The sequence below is a fragment of the Macaca nemestrina genome, chromosome 2 (genome assembly GCF_043159975.1).
Source record: "Macaca nemestrina isolate mMacNem1 chromosome 2, mMacNem.hap1, whole genome shotgun sequence".
Lineage (NCBI taxonomy): Eukaryota > Metazoa > Chordata > Mammalia > Primates > Cercopithecidae > Macaca > Macaca nemestrina.
Window position 1 is genome coordinate 113,458,998 of NC_092126.1, and position 16,846 is coordinate 113,475,843.

At 46.7% G+C, this 16,846-nt stretch overlaps 1 protein-coding gene across 4 annotated transcripts in view; it reads left to right on the plus strand.

The window, feature by feature from the left end:
* The first annotated feature begins 281 nt into the window (after positions 1-281).
* Positions 282-16,846, plus strand: part of LOC105480467 (RNA binding motif protein 6) — a 127,211-nt gene continuing 110,646 nt past the window's right edge. The window contains exons 1-2 of one of the 4 annotated variants that reach the window (XM_071091744.1): positions 282-582; positions 5,475-5,611. The gene's annotated coding sequence lies outside the window, so the exon portion shown is untranslated. The remainder of the gene's footprint in view (positions 583-5,474; positions 5,612-16,846) is intronic. The other 3 variants (XM_071091742.1, XM_071091743.1, XM_071091745.1) reach the window with 3 other exon arrangements.

The following is a 16,846-nucleotide window of genomic DNA, read 5'->3' on the forward strand; positions in this document are numbered from 1 at the left end:
TACCCAAGCTGCTGGCAGGGTGCAAACCTCAGGAAAGTTAAGCCACCAAAAAACTGAGAGGAAAGTACAAGAAGACCGACCAGGTGTCACAGAGCAGAGAGGCCCAACCGCAACCCCTAGCACGTCCCGCGGAGGAGGGCTGGCAAGCGCGCCTTCTTATTGGATGGCGATAGGCAGCGTGCTCGTACGCCCCACCCCAGAAGGCAAGCCCCCTGCGCGCGGGGCACGGCGGGAGTAAGAGTCTGCGGGACCTGCAGCTGTACTTCATCTCCCGGCGGGCCGAGCGCTGAAGGCAGCGGCGCGGCGCCTTTGTGGTAGCGGTGGCCCCGCGCGGAGGAAGTTCCGGTCTCCGCGGCGCTGGTTCGGTGGCGGAGGCTGAGGAGAAGGAGGAGCGGGCAGTGGAGGCTTCGCCGCCTTGGTAGGGGCCCGGGACTGGAGAGAGGGCGTGCCAGAACCTGCGGGGGAAGAGCCTGCAGACGGGCCCACTCTAGACGTTGCAGGCCTGCGCGGCCTGAAAGCTGTGGTTTCGGTGTCTCGGGGCAGCTGCGGCCTCGCTCGGGAAGAAGACCAAGCTACGGTGAGGTGAGGGAGGCGCCGCCCGTGGCGGGCCCGGGGCGGGGCCCGGCGCGGCGGTAGATTATCGGTCCCGCCGCGGAGCGGCCAGCTGTGAGGCTGGGGCCGGCGCGTGGTTGCGGCTCTGTGCTTGTAGACTTCGGAGCTGTAAGCGGGCTCTTCTTGCGGTTTTCCTGTTTCAGATCCAATTCTGAGGCATCACTAGGAAGGGAGTTCTTGTGTTTAGCGCGTAGTCTCGTCCTCAGACTTGGACAGACACAAGGGAGGCTCCGCCGCATCGGAGGGCACAAGAGCTCCGAGCCCGGTCGGCGGCGCGGTAGAACCTGGAGGCGGGGGAGTGGTCTGGTGGATTCTGCGCCCGTTAGGCAATGAAGGAGAAGGATGTCTTCTCGTATTCACGCTTTAGATTCCATTAGCGGTGTAAATAGTTTAGAATTGACGTTAAAGGGTTCAACTTTGGGAATGCTTTTTTTTTTTTTTTTTTTTTTTTTAAAGGAAGGGCTCTGTTTTGTAGGGTACATAAACCGTGAGCATAATTGTATTTTTTGCATATTCCAGGTTTGCCTGTGAAGGTCAGAGTAGCTGGATTTAAGTGAAGGAGTTCAGTAGACATGCAGGTGGTCACCTGGTTCATTTTCTGAACCCTGGATTGTGCCCTTGGCTTGCTAGTTTCCACCTTCCTATTGAGAAATGCCACCGGTGTGAATGATTTAAGTATGTCACCATTACTGAATTTGTGAGGTCTGTAAGGAGGAGTATCGAGAACTGGTGCGTGATGGTAGGACTAGCAGTGAAGAAAGTAACTAAATAATATGTTACCATTTTGGTGAAACACGAAAGTTGAATTTGAACCTTGTCTCAGAAGCTAGCACCTAACTAGATACCTAACCTGCAGGACAGGTCCCAGGTCTCTCTTGATAGTTGTAGCACCTTTCCTTATAGAATTCTATTATCAGGCTGAGCCTGGTGGCTCACGCCTGTAATCCCAGCACTTTGGGAGGCTGAGGTGGGAGGATTGCTTGAGCTCAGGAGTTGGAGACCTGCGTGGGCACATAGCGAGACGCCGACTCTACAAAAAATAAAATAGCCAGGGCCGGGCACGGTGGCTCACACCTGTAATCCCAGCACTTTGAGAGGCTGAGGCGGGCGGATCACCTGAGGTAGGGAGTTTGAGACCAGCCTGACTAACATGGAGTAACCCCGTCCCTACCAAAAATACAGAATTAGCTGGCGTGGTGGTGCATGCTTGTAATCCCAGCCACTCTGGAGGCTGAGGCAGGAGAATCACTTGAACCCGGGAGGCGGAGGTTGTGGTGAGCTGAGATTGCTCCATTGCACTCCAACCTGGGCCACAAGAGCAAAACTCCGTCTCAAAAAAACAAAACAAAACAAAAAAAAACCAAAACACAAAACTCAACAAAAACCAACATAGTAGAGGCAGCATTTTGCCTTATGCCCAGCTAATTTTTTGTATTTTTTTTAGTAGAGGTGGAGTTTCGCCATGTTGGCCAGGCTGGTCTTTAGCTACTGACCTCAGGTGATCCACCTACCTCGACCGTGAGCCTGGGCAACATGGCGAAACCCTGTCTCTACCAAAAAAAACAAAAAAAATTAGCCAGGCAAGATGGCATGCTCCTGTTAGCCCTAACTACTCAGGAGGCTGAGATGGGAAAATGGCTAGAGCTAGGGAGGTAGAGGTTGTAGTAAGGGTAGATCATGCCACTGCACTCCAACCTGGGCCATAGAGCAAGACTCTGTCTCAAAAAAAAAAATAAATAAAATAAAATAAATAAATAAAACAAATTGTGGTAAATACATATTTTTATGTATGTTTATGTATATTTTAACAAAATTTTGCCCTTTAAACCATTGTTAAGTATACAATTCAATGGTATTAATTACATTCACAATGTAGTACAAGCAACACCATTATTTCTGAAACTTTATTATCTCAAACAGAAACTTTGTAACCAGAGATGGCATGGTGGCTCACGCCTGTAAACCTAGCACTTTGGGAGGCCAAGGCGGGCAGATCACTTGAGGTCAGGAGTTCAAGAACAGCCTGGCCAACGTGGTGAAACCCCATCTCTACTAAAAATACAAAAATTAGCCATGCATGGTGGCATGTACCTGTAACCCCACCTACTAGAGAGGCAGAGGTTGCAGTGAGCTGAGATCATGCCATTGCACTCCAGCCTGGGCTACAGAGCCAGACTCCCATCTCAAAAAAAAAGAAAAAAAGAAACTGTAACCATTAAACAAGTTAACTTCCCATTTCCTCTTGTTTCTAATCTCTAATCTACTTTTTGTCTCTCTGAGTGTGCTTGTTCTAGCTACTGCAAATACGAAATGGAATCATACAGTATTGTTCTTTTTTGTGTCTGGTTTATTTCACTTAGTGTAATGGTTTCAAGGTTGATCCATGTTGGAGCGTGTATCAGAATTTCATTCCTTTTTATGGCTTAATCTGTTGTGTGTATACACCACATTTTGTTTATTAATTCATTTGTAGTAGACACTTGGGTTGTTTCTACCTTTTGACTATTGTAAATAATGCTGCTGTGATCATTGGTGTACAAATATCTCTTTGGGTCCCTGCTTTGAATTCTTTTGGGTATATACCCAGAAGGGAAATTGCTATATGGTAATTATTATTATTAATTATTTTATTTTATTTTTTTTTTTGAGACAGGGTCTTGCTCTGTTGCCCAGGCTGGAGTTCAGTGGCACAGTCATGGCTCACTGCAGCCTCGAACTCTTGGGCTCAAGCAGTCATCCCGCCTCAGCTTCCTGAGTAGCTGGGACTGCAGGCATGGGCTGCCACAACCAGCTAATTTTTTTGTTTGTTTAATTTTCATTTTTTGTGATGAAGTCTTGCCTTGTTGTCTAGGCTGGTCTCGAACTCCTGAATTCAAGTGATCCTCCTGCCTTGGCCTCCCAAAGTGCTGGGATTACAGGCATGAGCCACCACATCTGGCCCATAATTTTTTTTATTTTTATTTTTTTGTAGAGGCAGGGTCTCCCTATGTTGTTCATGCTGGTCTCGAACTCCTGGCCTCAAGCCGTTTTCCCTTCTTGGCCTCTCAAGGTACTGGGATTACAGGCATGAGCCACTGTACCCAGTTGATACTTGGTTATTACATGTTTAGCTTTTTGAGGAACCACCATACTGTTTTCCTCAATGACTGCATCATTTTACATTCTCACCAGTAATACGCAAGGGTTCCAATTTTCCCACATCCTCCCGAACACTTATTTTCTGTTTTTCCTCTTTTGGTAAATTTGTGTGTGTGTATGTGGTTTTTTATTTGTTTGTTTTTATAATAGCCATCCTAATGGGTGTGAAGTGGTATCTCATTTGTGTTTTCTTGGTTTTTGCTTGTTTGTACCTTTTTAACCATTTTTAAGTGTACCATTTAGTAGTAGTAAGTACATTCTTCTTCTTATGCAGCCATCATAAAAATGCAGCTTCAGAACTTTTTTCATCTTCACAAACTGAGTTCCTGTACCCATTGAACAGTAAATCCCTATTCTCTCCTCCACTACCCCCTGACAATCACCATTCTGCTTTCTGTCTCTATGAATTTGACTACTCTAGGTGTCTCATGTAAGTGGAATCATATAATATTCGTTCTTTTGTGTATGGCTTATTTTACTTAGCATAATATCTTCAGGATTCATCCATCTTGTAGTACGTATCAGAATTTTATTCCTTTTTAAGGCTGAGTAATATTCCATTGTATGTATATACCACATTTTGTTTATCCATTCGTCTGTTGATGGACATTTGGGTTGTTTCTACCTTTTTGCTATTGTGAATATAATGGTGCTATGAATATTGGTGTACAGGCCGGGCGCGGTGGCTCAAGCCTGTAATCCCAGCACTTTGGGAGGCTGAGATGGGCGGATCACGAGGTCAGGAGATCGAGACCATCCTGGCTAACACGGTGAAACCCCGTCTCTACTAAAAAATACAAAAAACTGGCTGAGCGCGGTGGCGGGCACCTGTAGTCCCAGCTACTCGGGAGGCTGAGACAGGAGAATGGCGTAAACCTGGGAGGCGGAGCTTGCAGTGAGCTGAGATCCGGCCACTGCACTCCAGCCTGGGCGACAGAGTAACACTCTGTCTCCAAAAAAAAAAAAGAATATTGGTGTACAAATATCTTTTTTTTTTTTTTGAGACTAAGTGTTGTTCATGTCGTCTGGGCTGGAGTGCAGTGGCGCGATCTCGACTCACTGCAACTTCTGCCTCCCGGGTTCAGGTGATTCTCCTGCCTCAGCCTCCTGAGTAGCTGGGATTACAGATGTGTGCCACCATGCCTAGCTAATTTTTGTATTTTTAGTAGAGAAGGAGTTTCGCATGTTGGCCAGGCTGGTCTTGAACTTCTGACCTCAGGTGATCCACCTGCCTCAGCCTCCCAAAGTGGTGGGATTACAGGTGTGAGCCACCGAGCCCAGCCACAAATATCAAGTCTTTTTTTTTTTTTTTTTTTTTTTTTGAGACGGAGTCTCGGTCTGTCGCCCAGGCTGGAGTGCAGTGGCCGGATCTCAGCTCACTGCAAGCTCTGCCTCCTGGGTTTACGCCATTCTCCTGCCTCAGCCTCCCGAGTAGCTGGGACTACAGGCACCCGCCACCTCGCCTGGCTAGTTTTTTGTATTTTTTAGTAGAGACGGGGTTTCACCATGTTAGCCAGGATGGTCTTGATCTCCTGACCTCGTGATCCGCCCGTCTCGGCCTCCCAAAGTGCTGGGATTACAGGCTTGAGCCACCGCGCCCGGCCAAATATCAAGTCTTGACTTTCATTTCTTTTGGGAGTATATATACTCAGAAATGGAATTGACAGTTGACAGGTCAAATGGTAATTCTATGTGTAATTTTTTTTTTTTTTTTTTTTTTTAAGACAGCATCTTTCTTTGTTGTCCAGGCTGGAGTGCAGTGGTGCAGTCACAGCTGTCTGCAGCCCTGACCTTCTCGGTTCAAGCTATCCTCTCACCTCACCCTCTTGAGTAACTGAGACTACAGGTGCACGCCACAACGGTTAGCTAATTATTTTATTTTATTTTTGTAGCTGTGGGATTTTGCTGGGTTGCCCAGGCTTTATGTATCATTTTTTGAGGAACTGCCTTACTGTTTTCCACACTGGTTGCACCATTTTACATTCTATCAGCAGTGCACAAAGGTTTTGTTATAGACTGAATTGTGTCCCCCTGAAAATTCATGTGTTGAAGCCCTAAGCCCCAGTGTGACTGTATTTGGAAATAGTACCTTTAAAGAGAAATTAAAAAGTTAGAAGATATCACAAGGGGCCAGGCGCGGTGGCTCACATCTGTAATTGCAGCACTTTGGGAGGCCAAGGCTAGTGGATCACAAGGTCAGGAGATCGAGACCATCCTGGCTAACTCGGTGAAACCCCGCCTCTACTGAAAATACAAAATATTAACTGGGTGTGGCGGCGTGCGCCTGTAGTCCCAGCTGTGCGGAGGCTGACAACTTGATCTTGGACTTCCAGCCTCCAGAGCTGTGAGAATAATTTCTGTGGCTTAAGCCTCCCAGTCCATGGTATTTTGTTATGGCAGTCCTAGCATACTGTATAATACAGGTTTCAGTTCAGTTTCTCTGCATCCTCCACATCCTGGCCAACACTTGTTATTTTCTTTCTTCTTTTTTTTTTTTTTTTTGAGACAGAAAATCTCGCTCTGTTGCACAGGTTGGAGTGCAGTGACACAATCTTGACTCACTGCAACCTCCGCCTCCCGGGTTCAAGCGATTCTCCTGCCTCTGCCTCCTGAGTAGTGGGATTACAGGCACCCGCTGCCACGCCCAGCTAATTTTTGCATTTTAGTTGAGATGGCGTTTCTCCATGTTGGCCAGGCTGGTCTTGAACTCCTGACCTCAGGTGATCTGCCAGCCTCAGCCTCCCAAAGCATTGGGATTATAGGCATGAGCCACCGGGCCTGGCATTTTGTTTATTTTTGAGACAGAATCTCACAATCTGTTGCCCAGGCTGGAGTGAAGTGGCATGATCTTGGCTCATCGCAACCTCTGCCTCCCAGGTTGAAGAGATTCTCATGCCTCAGCCTCCCGGGTAGCTGGGATTACAGGCGTGTAGTGCCATGCCTGGCTAATTTTTGTATTTTAGTAGAGACAGGGTTTCACCATATTGTCCAGGCTGGTCTTGAACTCCTGACCTCAAGTGATCTGTCCACCTTGGCCTCCCAAGGTGCTGGAATTACAGGTGTGAGCCACCTCACCCGGCCTATTTTCTGGTTTTTTTTTCTTTTTCCCCCAACAGTAGCTATCCTAGTGGATGTGAAGTGGTATCTTATTGTGGTTTTGATTTGCATTTCCCTGATGATAAGTGATGTTGAGCATCTTTTCATGTTCTCATTGGCTATTTGCATATCCTCTTTTTTTTTTTTTCTTTTTTTTTTTGAGATGGAGTCTGGCTCTGTCGCCCAGGGTGGAGTGCAGTGGCTAGATCTCGGCTCACTGCAAGCTCCGCCTCCCGGGTTTACACCATTCTCCTGCCTCAGCCTCCCCAGTAGCTGGGACTACAGGGGCCCGCCACCTCGCCCGGCTAGTTTTTTGTATTTTTTAGTAGAGACGGTGTTTCACCGTGTTAGCCAGGATGGTCTCGATCTCCTGACCTTGTGATCCGCCCGTCTCGGCCTCCCAAAGTGCAGTGATTACAGGCTTGAGCCACCGCGCCCGGCCCGAGTTAATTTTTTATATATTTTGTTGTGTAAGTCCCACTTTATTGTTATGCATGTGGATATTCAGTTTTCGGAGTGCCATTTTCCATTTGGGAACAAGATTATACTTTCCCCATTGGATGTTCTTGACACCTTTGTTGAAAATCAATTGCCTGGAGTTCAAGACCAGCCTTGCCAACACGGCAAAATCCCGTCTGTACTAAAAATACCAAAATTCGCTGGGCATGATGGTGTGTGGCTGTATTCCTAGCTACTCAGGAGGCTGAGGCAGGAGAATCGCTTGAACTGGGAGACAGAGGCTGCAGTGAGCTGAGATCGCGCCACTGCCCTCTAGCCTGGGCGACAGAGTGAGACATGAGAATCTGTCTCAAAAAAAGAAAAAAAAAGAAAATTGACCATATATGTGAGGATTTATTTCTGGTCACTCCATTCAGTTGATTGGTCTTTATGTCTTTATGTCCTTACTGCACTGTTGTGATGGCTGTAGCTAAATGGTACACTTAAAAATGGTTAAAATAGGCTGGGCATGGTGGCTCACACCTATAATCTTAGCACTTTGGGAGGCTGAGGCAGGCAGATTGCCTGTGCTCAGGAGTTCGAGACGAGCCTAGGCAACATGATGAAACCCTGACTTTACTAAAATACAAAAATTAGGTGGGTGTGGTATGTGCCTGTAATTCCAGCTGCTCGGGAGGCTGAGGCACAAGAATTGCTTGAGACCGGGTGCGGTGGCTCATGTCTATAATCCCAGCACTTTGGGAGGCCAAGGCAGGCAGATCACGAGGTCAAGAGATTGAGACCATCCTGGCCAATGTGATGAAACCCAGTCTCTACTAAAAATACAAAAAAATTAGCCAGGTGTTGTGGCGTGCACCTGTAGTCTCAGCTACTTGGGAGGCTGAGGCAGGAGGATCACTTGAACCCGGGAGGTGGAGGTTGTAGTGAGCCAAGATTGCGCCACTGTATTCCAGACTGGCGACAGAGGGAGACTGTGTCTCAAAAAAGAAAAAAGAAAAAAAAAAAAAGAATTGCTTGAACCCAGGAGCTAGAGGTTGCAGTGAGCTGAGATTGCACTATTGTACTCCAGCCTGGGCAACAGGGTGAGACTATTTACATACTCAATTTTTTTTTTTTTTTTTTTTTTTTTTTTGAGATGGAGTCTCACACTGTCACCCAGGCTGGAGTGCTGTGGCATGATCTCGGCTCACTGCAACATTCGCCTCCTGGATTCAAGCAATTTTCCTGCCTCAGGCTTTCAAGTAGCTGGGTTACAGGCACCTGCCACCATGCCTGGCTAATTTTTTGTATTTTTAGTAGAGATGGAGTTTCACTATGTTGGCCAGGCTGGTCTCAAATTCCTGACCTCGTGATTCGCTGGCCTCGGCCTCCCAAAGTGCTTAGTGTGAGCCACTGCACCCGATCCTACCCAAATATTTTACCATAATTATAAAATAATTTATTATTTTTATTTTTTCCTTTTAAATTCTTCAATCTTCTTTTGTTAATGCTCTGCTGAATCATAAAAAAATTATGAAATAAAAAGAATAGGTCTTGTTGATTCTTCTTTTTACTTACCTCCCCCTATTTACCCCATCTTACTTTATCAAAGAAAACATTTCATTTGAAACTTAACTGAAGTACATTCTCCCAGAGAGGAAAATCCTTCAGGACAACAATTTTTATTTTTATTTTTTTTGCTTGTTTTTTTGAGACCCAGTCTCATTGTGTCGCCGAGGCAGGAGTGCAGTGGCGCGATCTCAGCTCATTGCAGCTTCCACCTACTGGGTTCAAGCAATTCTGCCTCAGCCTGCCGAGTAGCTGGGACTACAGGCGCCTGCCACCATGCCCAGCGAATTTTTGTGTTTTTAGTAGAGACAGGGTTTTTACCATGTTGGCCAGGATGGTTTCAATCTCATGACCTTGTGATCTGCCCACTTTGGTCTCCCAAAGTGCTGGGTATACAGGTATGAGCCAAGGCGATCGGCCAATTTTTTGTATTTTTAGTAGAGACGAGGGTTCACCGTGTTCGCCAGGATGGTCTTGATCTCCTGACCTTGTGATCAGCCCACCTCTCAAACTGCTGGGCTTACAGGCCTGAGCCACCGTGCCCAGCCTTTTTATTTTTTTATTTTATTTTATTCTCAACCTCCTGGGTAGCTGGGATTACAGGCGCATACCACCACGCTCAGCTAATTTATGTATTTTTAGTAGAAATGGGGTTTCGCCATGTTGGCCATGCTGGTCTTGAATTCCTGGTCTCAAGTGTTATCTACCTGCCTCCGTCTCCTAAAGTGCTGAGACTACAGGCATGAGCCACTGCGCCCAGACTACACTTAAAATTTTCAAATTGAGATCTTTTGGGGGGCAAGGGTGCTTCTTGCAGCCACTAATTCCAGCTCTTGAGTGCATATTAAAGTTGCTACTGTTTAAAAACTTGTAGTTGGATCCAGGGAGTGGGTAGGTGGTCAGAGTAACCCTTGCTTCTTGGTGTCTCCTTGATGCTCTTAGCTGAATATCCTGTGTAGCCCACAACATTTACTTTGGGAAAAAGAATGAAAGGCAAAACATTAAAAATAGAATTACCATATGATCTAGCAATTTTACTTCTGGATATATATCCAAAATAATTGAAAACAAAGGGCCAGGCGCGGTGGCTCAAGCCTGTAATCCCAGCACATTGGGAGGCTGAGACCGGCGGATCACGAGGTCAGGAGATCAAGACCATCCTGGCTAACTCAGTAAAACCCCGTCTCTACTAAAAAATAAAAAATAAAAAACCTAGCCGGGTGAGGTGGCAGCGCCTGCAGTCCTAGCTACTCTGGAGGCTGAGGCAGGAGAATGGCCGGAACCCGGGAGGCGGAGCTTGCAGTGAGCTGAGATTGCGCCACTGCACCCCACCCTGGGCAACAGAGCGAGACTCCGTCTCAAAAAAACAAACAAAAAACTTCCTTTGGCCGGGCGCGGTGGCTCAAGCCTGTAATCCCAGCACTTTGGGAGGCCGAGACGGGCGGATCACGAGGTCAGGAGATCGAGACCATCCTGGATAACACGGTGAAACCCCGTCTCTACTAAGAAATACAAAAAGTAGCCGGGCGAGGTGGCAGCGCCTGTAGTCCCAGCTACTCGGGAGGCTGAGGCCGGAGAATGGCGTGAACCCGGGAGGCGGAGCTTGCAGTGAGCTGAGATCTGGCCACTGCACTCCAGCCTGGGCTACAGAGCGAGACTCCGTCTCAAAAAAAAAAAAAAAAGAAAAAAAAGAAAACAAAGAAAAAGAAAAACAGAGTCTCGACGAGATATTTGTACCCATGTTCACAACAGCATTATTCACATTAGCTAAAAAGTGGAAGCAACCCAACTATTCATTGATGGATGAATAGAAAAGGAAAATGTGGTATGTACATGTAACTGAAAATTATTCAGTGTTAAAAAGGAAGGTAATTCTGACATACTACAACATGGATGAACCTTGAGGACATTATGCTAAGTGAAATAAGCCAGTCATGTAAAAGACAAATACCATATAATTTCACTTATATGAGACACTTTGAGTAGTCAAAATCATAGAAACAAAATGGTTGTCAGGGATGGTGTGAGGGATGAATCAGCAGTTACTATTTCTTTTTTTTGTTTTTGTTTTTTGAGATGGGTTCTTGCTCTGTTGCCCAGGCTGGAGTGCAGTGGTATGATCTTGGCTTACTGCAACCTCCGCCTCGCAGGTGCAAGCAATTCTCCCACCTCAGCCTCCTCAGTAGCTGGGACTACAGGTATGTTCCACCTCGCCTGGCTAGTGTGTGTGTGTGTGTGTGTGTGTGTGGTGTGTGTGTATGTGTGCGTGTGTAGACAAGGTTTTGCCGTGTTGCCCAGGCTGGTCTCGAACTCCTGAGCTCAAGCAGTCCACCTTTTTCAGCTTTCCAAAGTGCTGGGATTACAGACAAGGGCCACTGTGCCTGGCCTTTACTATATTTTATTTTATTTATTTATTATTTATTTATTTATTTTGAGATGAAGTCTTACTCTGTTGCCCAGGCTGGAGTGCAGTGGCGCAATCTTGGCTCACTGCATCCTCTGCCTCCCAAGTTCAAGTGATTCTCCTGCCTCAGCCTCAAGTTATTATTATTATTATTATTATTATTATTATTTTGTTTTCTTGAGACGGAGTCTCACCCTGTTGCCCAGGCTGGAATGCAGTGGCGCAAATTCAGCTTACTGCAACCTCCACCTCCTGGGTTCAAGTGATTCTCCTGCCTCAGCCTCCCCAGTAGCTGGGACTACAGGTGCCCACCACCACGCCTGGCTAATTTTTGTACTTTTAGTAGAGACGGGGTTTCACCATTTTGGTCAGGCTGGTCTTAATCTCCTGATCTTGTGGTCTGTCTCAGCCTCCCAAAGTACTGGGATTATAGGCGTGAGCCACCACGCCCTGCTTTATTATTATTATTATTTATTTTTATTTTTATTTTTTTGTCTGAGATGGAGTGTTGCTCTTTCACCCAGGCTAGAATGCAGTGGCACGATCTTGGCTCAGTACAGCCTCTGCCTCCCGGGTTCAAGTGATTCTCTTGCCTCAGCCTCCCAAGTATCTGGGACTACAGGTGCGTGCCACCATGCCCAACTAATTTTTGTATTTTTAGTAGGGTTGGGGTTTCACTGTGTTGGTCAGGATGGTCTCTATCTCTTTACCTCGTGATCCACCCGCCTTGGCCTCCCAAAGTGCTGGGATTACAGGCATGAGCCAGTGCGCCTAGCCCCAGTTTTTGTATTTTTAGTAGAGACGGGGTTTCAGCATGTTGGCCAGGCTGGTCTCAGACTCCTGACCTCAAGTGAGCTGCCCACTTCAGCCTCCTAAAATGCTGGGATTACAGATGTGAGCACTGTGCCCAGCCCCTTTACTATGTTTTAAATTAGGTTACTTGTTTTTCTTTTTTTTTTTTTTTTGGAGACAGAGTCTTGTTGCCCAGGCTGCCAGGCTGGAGTACAATGGTGCCATCTCGACTCACCACAACCTCTGCCTCCCGGGTTCAAGCGATTCTCCTGCCTCAGCCTCCCGAGTAGCTGGGATTACAGGCATGCACCACCACGCCAGCTAATTTTGTATTTTTAGTAGAGACGGGGTTTCTCCATGTTGGTCAGGCTGGTCTCCAACTCCCGACCTCAGGTGATCCACCTGCCTCGGCCTCCCAAAGTGTTGGGATTACAGGCGTGAGCCACTGCGCCTGGCCTATTTTTCTTTTTGTTACTGAGTTGAAATCATTTTTTATATATTTTAGATACAAGTCACTTATCAAATATGTAATTTGCACAAATTTTCTCTCATTTAAACCAAAAAATTATACAGATGGGGGTTTTGCTGTGTTGCCCAGGTTGGTCTTGAACTCCTGGTCTCAAGTGATCCTCTGACCTTGGCCTCAAAAAGTGCTCTGATTATAGGCATGAGCCGATGTGCCCAGCTTACCTTTTTTTCTTTTCCTTTTTTTTTTTTTGAGACAGGGTCTTGCTCTGTTGCCCAGGCTGGAGTGCAGTGGTGCAATCATGGCTTACTGCAGGCTGAAACTCCCATGCTCAAGTGATCCTCCCATTTTAGCCTCCCAAGTAACTGGGACCATAGGGGCGTGCCATCACACCTTGCTAATTTTTTTTTTTTTTTTTTTTTGAGATGGAGTCTTGCTCCGTCCTAGAATGGAGCAATCTTGGCTCACTGCAAACTCCACCTCCCAGGTTCAAGAGATTCTCCTCTCTCAGCCTCCTAAGTAGCTGGAACTACAGGCGTGTGCTACCACGCCCAGCTAATTTTTGTATTCTGAGTAGAGATAGGATTTCACCATGTTGGCCAGGCTGGTCTCGATCTCTTGACCTTGTGATCTGCCTGCCTTAGCCTCCCAAAGTGCTGGGATACCAGGTGTGAGCCACTGCACGCAGCCTTTTTTTTTTTTTGAGACAGTCTCACTCTGTCGCCCAGGCTGTAGTGCAGTGACACATTCTCGGCTCACTGCAACCTCTGCCTTCTGGGTTCAAGTGATCCTCCTGCCACAGCCTCCTGAGTAGCTGGGATTACAGGCATGTGCCACCACGCCTGGCTAATTTTTGTATTTTTAGTAGAGACAGGTTTCACCATGTTGGCCTACCTGGTCTTGAATTCCTGACCTCAGATGATCTGCGCGCATCAGCCTCCCAAAGTACTGGGCTTACAAGTGTGAGCCACCACGCCCAGCTGGACCTGGCTAATTAAAAAAAAAATTTTATAGGCTGGGCGGGGTGGCTCAGACCTGTAATCCTAGTATTCTGAGAGGTGGAGGCGGGGTAATCGCCTGAATCAGGAGTTTAAGACCAGCACGGGCAACATGACAAAATCCTGTATCTACCAGAAATACACAAAAAAATTATCCGAGCATGGTCGTGCATGTTTGTAGTCCCAGCTACTGAGGAGGCTGAGGTGACAGAGTGAGATAAGGTCTCAGAAAAAAAAAAAAAAATTTGTAGAGACAAGGTCTCAGTATTTTGCCCAGGATGTTCTCAAACTTCTGGGCTCAAGCCATCCTTGTGCCTCAGCCTCCCAAAGTATTGGAATTACAGGTGTGAGCCACTGTGTCTGGCCTATGTATAGACTCTTAATTCTGTTTTCTTGGTCTGTATGTCTATACTATATCAATGTCACACTGTCTTGATTACTGTAGCTTTGTGGTGAGTTTTGGAATTGGGAAGTGTCAGTCCTCTAACTTTGTTGTATATATTCTTTTTTTTTTTTTTGAGACGGAGTCTTGCTGTGTCGCCCAGGCTGGGGTGCAGTGGCCGGATCTCAGCTCACTGCAAGCTCCACCTCCTGGGTTTACGCCATTCTCCTGCCTCAGCCTCCTGAGTAGCTGGGACTACAGGCGCCCGCCACCTCGCCCGGCTAGTTTTTTGTATTTTTTAGTAGAGATGGGGTTTCACCGTGTTAGCCAGGATGGTCTCGATCTCCTGACCTTGTGATCCACCCGTCTCGGCCTCCCAAAGTGCTGGGATTACAGGCTTGAGCCACCGCGCCCGGCCTGTTGTATATATTCTTTTCTGTTTTGCTCAGATATTACCGGGTTGCAAATATTTTGCACACTTTTTTTTTTTTTTTTTTGAGATGGAGTCTTGCTTTGTCACCCAGGCTGGAGTGCGGTGGCGCGATCTTGGTGCACTGCAAGCTCTGCCTCCCAGGTTCACACCATTCTCCTGCCTCAGCCTCCCTAGCAGCTGGGACTACAGGCACACTCCGCCATGCCAGGCTAATTTTTTTGTATTTTTAGTAGAGACGGGGTTTCACCATGTTAGCCAGGATGATCTCGATATCCTGATCTTGTGATCCACCCGCCTCGGCCTCCCAAAGTGCTGGGATTACAGGCGTGCGCCACTGCGCCCCGCCTTGCACATGTTTTTAGAACTTAATACATAATAGCTTATCCTGTATCAATTAACATAACTACTTTATTTATTCTTAGAGTTGCATAGTGTTTTTTTTTTCTTCTTGTTTTGAGACTGAGTCTCGCTCTGTTGCCCAGGCTGGAGTGCAGTGGTGTGATCTTGGCTTAAGCAACCTCTGCCTCCTGGGATCAAGCCTTGGGATCCTCCTACCTCAACCACTGCAGTATTTGGGACTACAGACACCTGCTACCACACCCAGTTAATTTTCGTATTTTTTGTAGATACAGGGTCTCTACTGATGTGCATTTACGCTTTATTTTATATATATATATGTGTGTGTGTGTGTATATATATATATATATATAAAAACGAAGTTTTGCTCTTGTTGCCCAGGCTGGAGTGCAGTGGCATGATCTTGGCTCACTGCAACCTTTGCCTCCCAGGTTCAAGCAATTCTCCTGCCTTAGCCTCCTGAGTAGCTGGGATTACAGGCGTGAGCCACTGCGCCCCGCCCAGCCCTGTTTTTAAAAAATGTATCCTAGGCTGGGTGCAGTGGCTTACGCCTGTAATCATAGCCCTTTGGGAGGCTGAGGCGGATGGATCACCTGAGGTTCAGAGTTCGAGTCCAGCCTGGACAACATGGTGAAACCTTGTCTGTACTAAAAATACAAAAATTAGCTGGGTGTAGTGGCAGGCGCCTGTAATCTCAGCTTCTTGGGAGACTGAGGCAGGAGAATCGCTTGAACTCGAGAGACGGTGGTTGTAGTGAGCTGATATCATGCCATTGCACTCCAGCCTGGGTGACAAGAGCAAAACTCTGTCTCAAAAAAAAAAAAAAAAAAAAAAGTATATATATATGTATATATATTCTACTAATATTTTGTGATTAGAGAGTTTAAACTATTTACATTTAAAGTAATTACTGATAAGTAGGGACTTTTGCCATTTTGCTACTACTGTTATATTTAGCTGATTGTTTTTTTGTAGTGAAATTTTTTTTGTTGTTGTTTTTTTTTGAGAGCGTGAGACTGTTGCCTAGGCTTTGGTGAGCAAAATAGTGCAGTGGCACAATCTCATCTCACTGCAACTCAGCTCAAGTGATCCTCCTGTCCCAGTCTCCTGAGTAGCTGATACTGCAGGTGTGCCACCACCATGCCTGGCTAATTTTTGTATTTTTTGTAGAGATAGGGTTTTGCCATGTTGCCTAGGCTGGTCTCGAACTGGGCTCAAAAAATCTACCTGCCTTAGCCTTCCAAAACGTTGGGATTACAGGCATTAGCCACTTTCCGCCCCCAACCCTCATCCCTTCTTTTTTTTTTTTTTCCTTGAGTCGGAGTTTCTCTCTTGTTACCCAGGCTGGAGTGCAATGGTGCGATTTCAGCTCACCGCAAACTCTGCCTCCCGGGTTCAGGCATTCTCCTGCCTCTGCCTCCCAAGTAGCTGGGATTACAGGCATGCACCATGAAGCCCGGCTCATTTTGTATTTTTAGTAGAGATGGGGTTTCTCTATGTTGGTCAGGCTGCTCTTGAACTCCCGACCTCAGGTGATCTGCCCGCCTTGGCCTCCCAAATTGCTGGGATTACAGGCGTGAGCCGTCACGCCTGACTCACCCTTTTTAAATTTTTATTTATTTTTATTTTTATTTTTTTTTGAGACGGAGTCTCGCTCTGTCGCCCAGGCTGGAGTGCAGTGGCGCGATCTCGGCTCACTGCAAGCTCCGCCTCCCGGGTTCACGCCATTCTCCTGCCTCAGCCTCCCGAGTAGCTGGGACTACAGGCGCCCACAACCGCGCCCGGCTAATTTTTTGTATTTTTAGTAGAGACGGGGTTTCACCGTGGTCTCGATCTCCTGACCTTGTGATCCGCCCGCCTCGGCCTCCCAAAGTGCTGGGATTACAGGCGTGAGCCACCGCGCCCAGCCTTAAATTTTTATTATCTTTTTTTTCTTTTTAAGAGACAAGGTCTTGCTGTGTTGCCCAGGTTAGAGTACAGTGGTGAGATCATAGCTCACTGGAGCCTTGGACTCCTGGGCTCAAGTAATCCTCCTGCTTCATTCTTCCCAAGTAACTGGAACTGCAGGCATACACCACCTGCCTTTTTTTTTTTTTTTTTTAATTTTTCATAGAGATGGGGTCTCACTATATTGCCTAGACTGGTCTCAAACTCAAGCAAC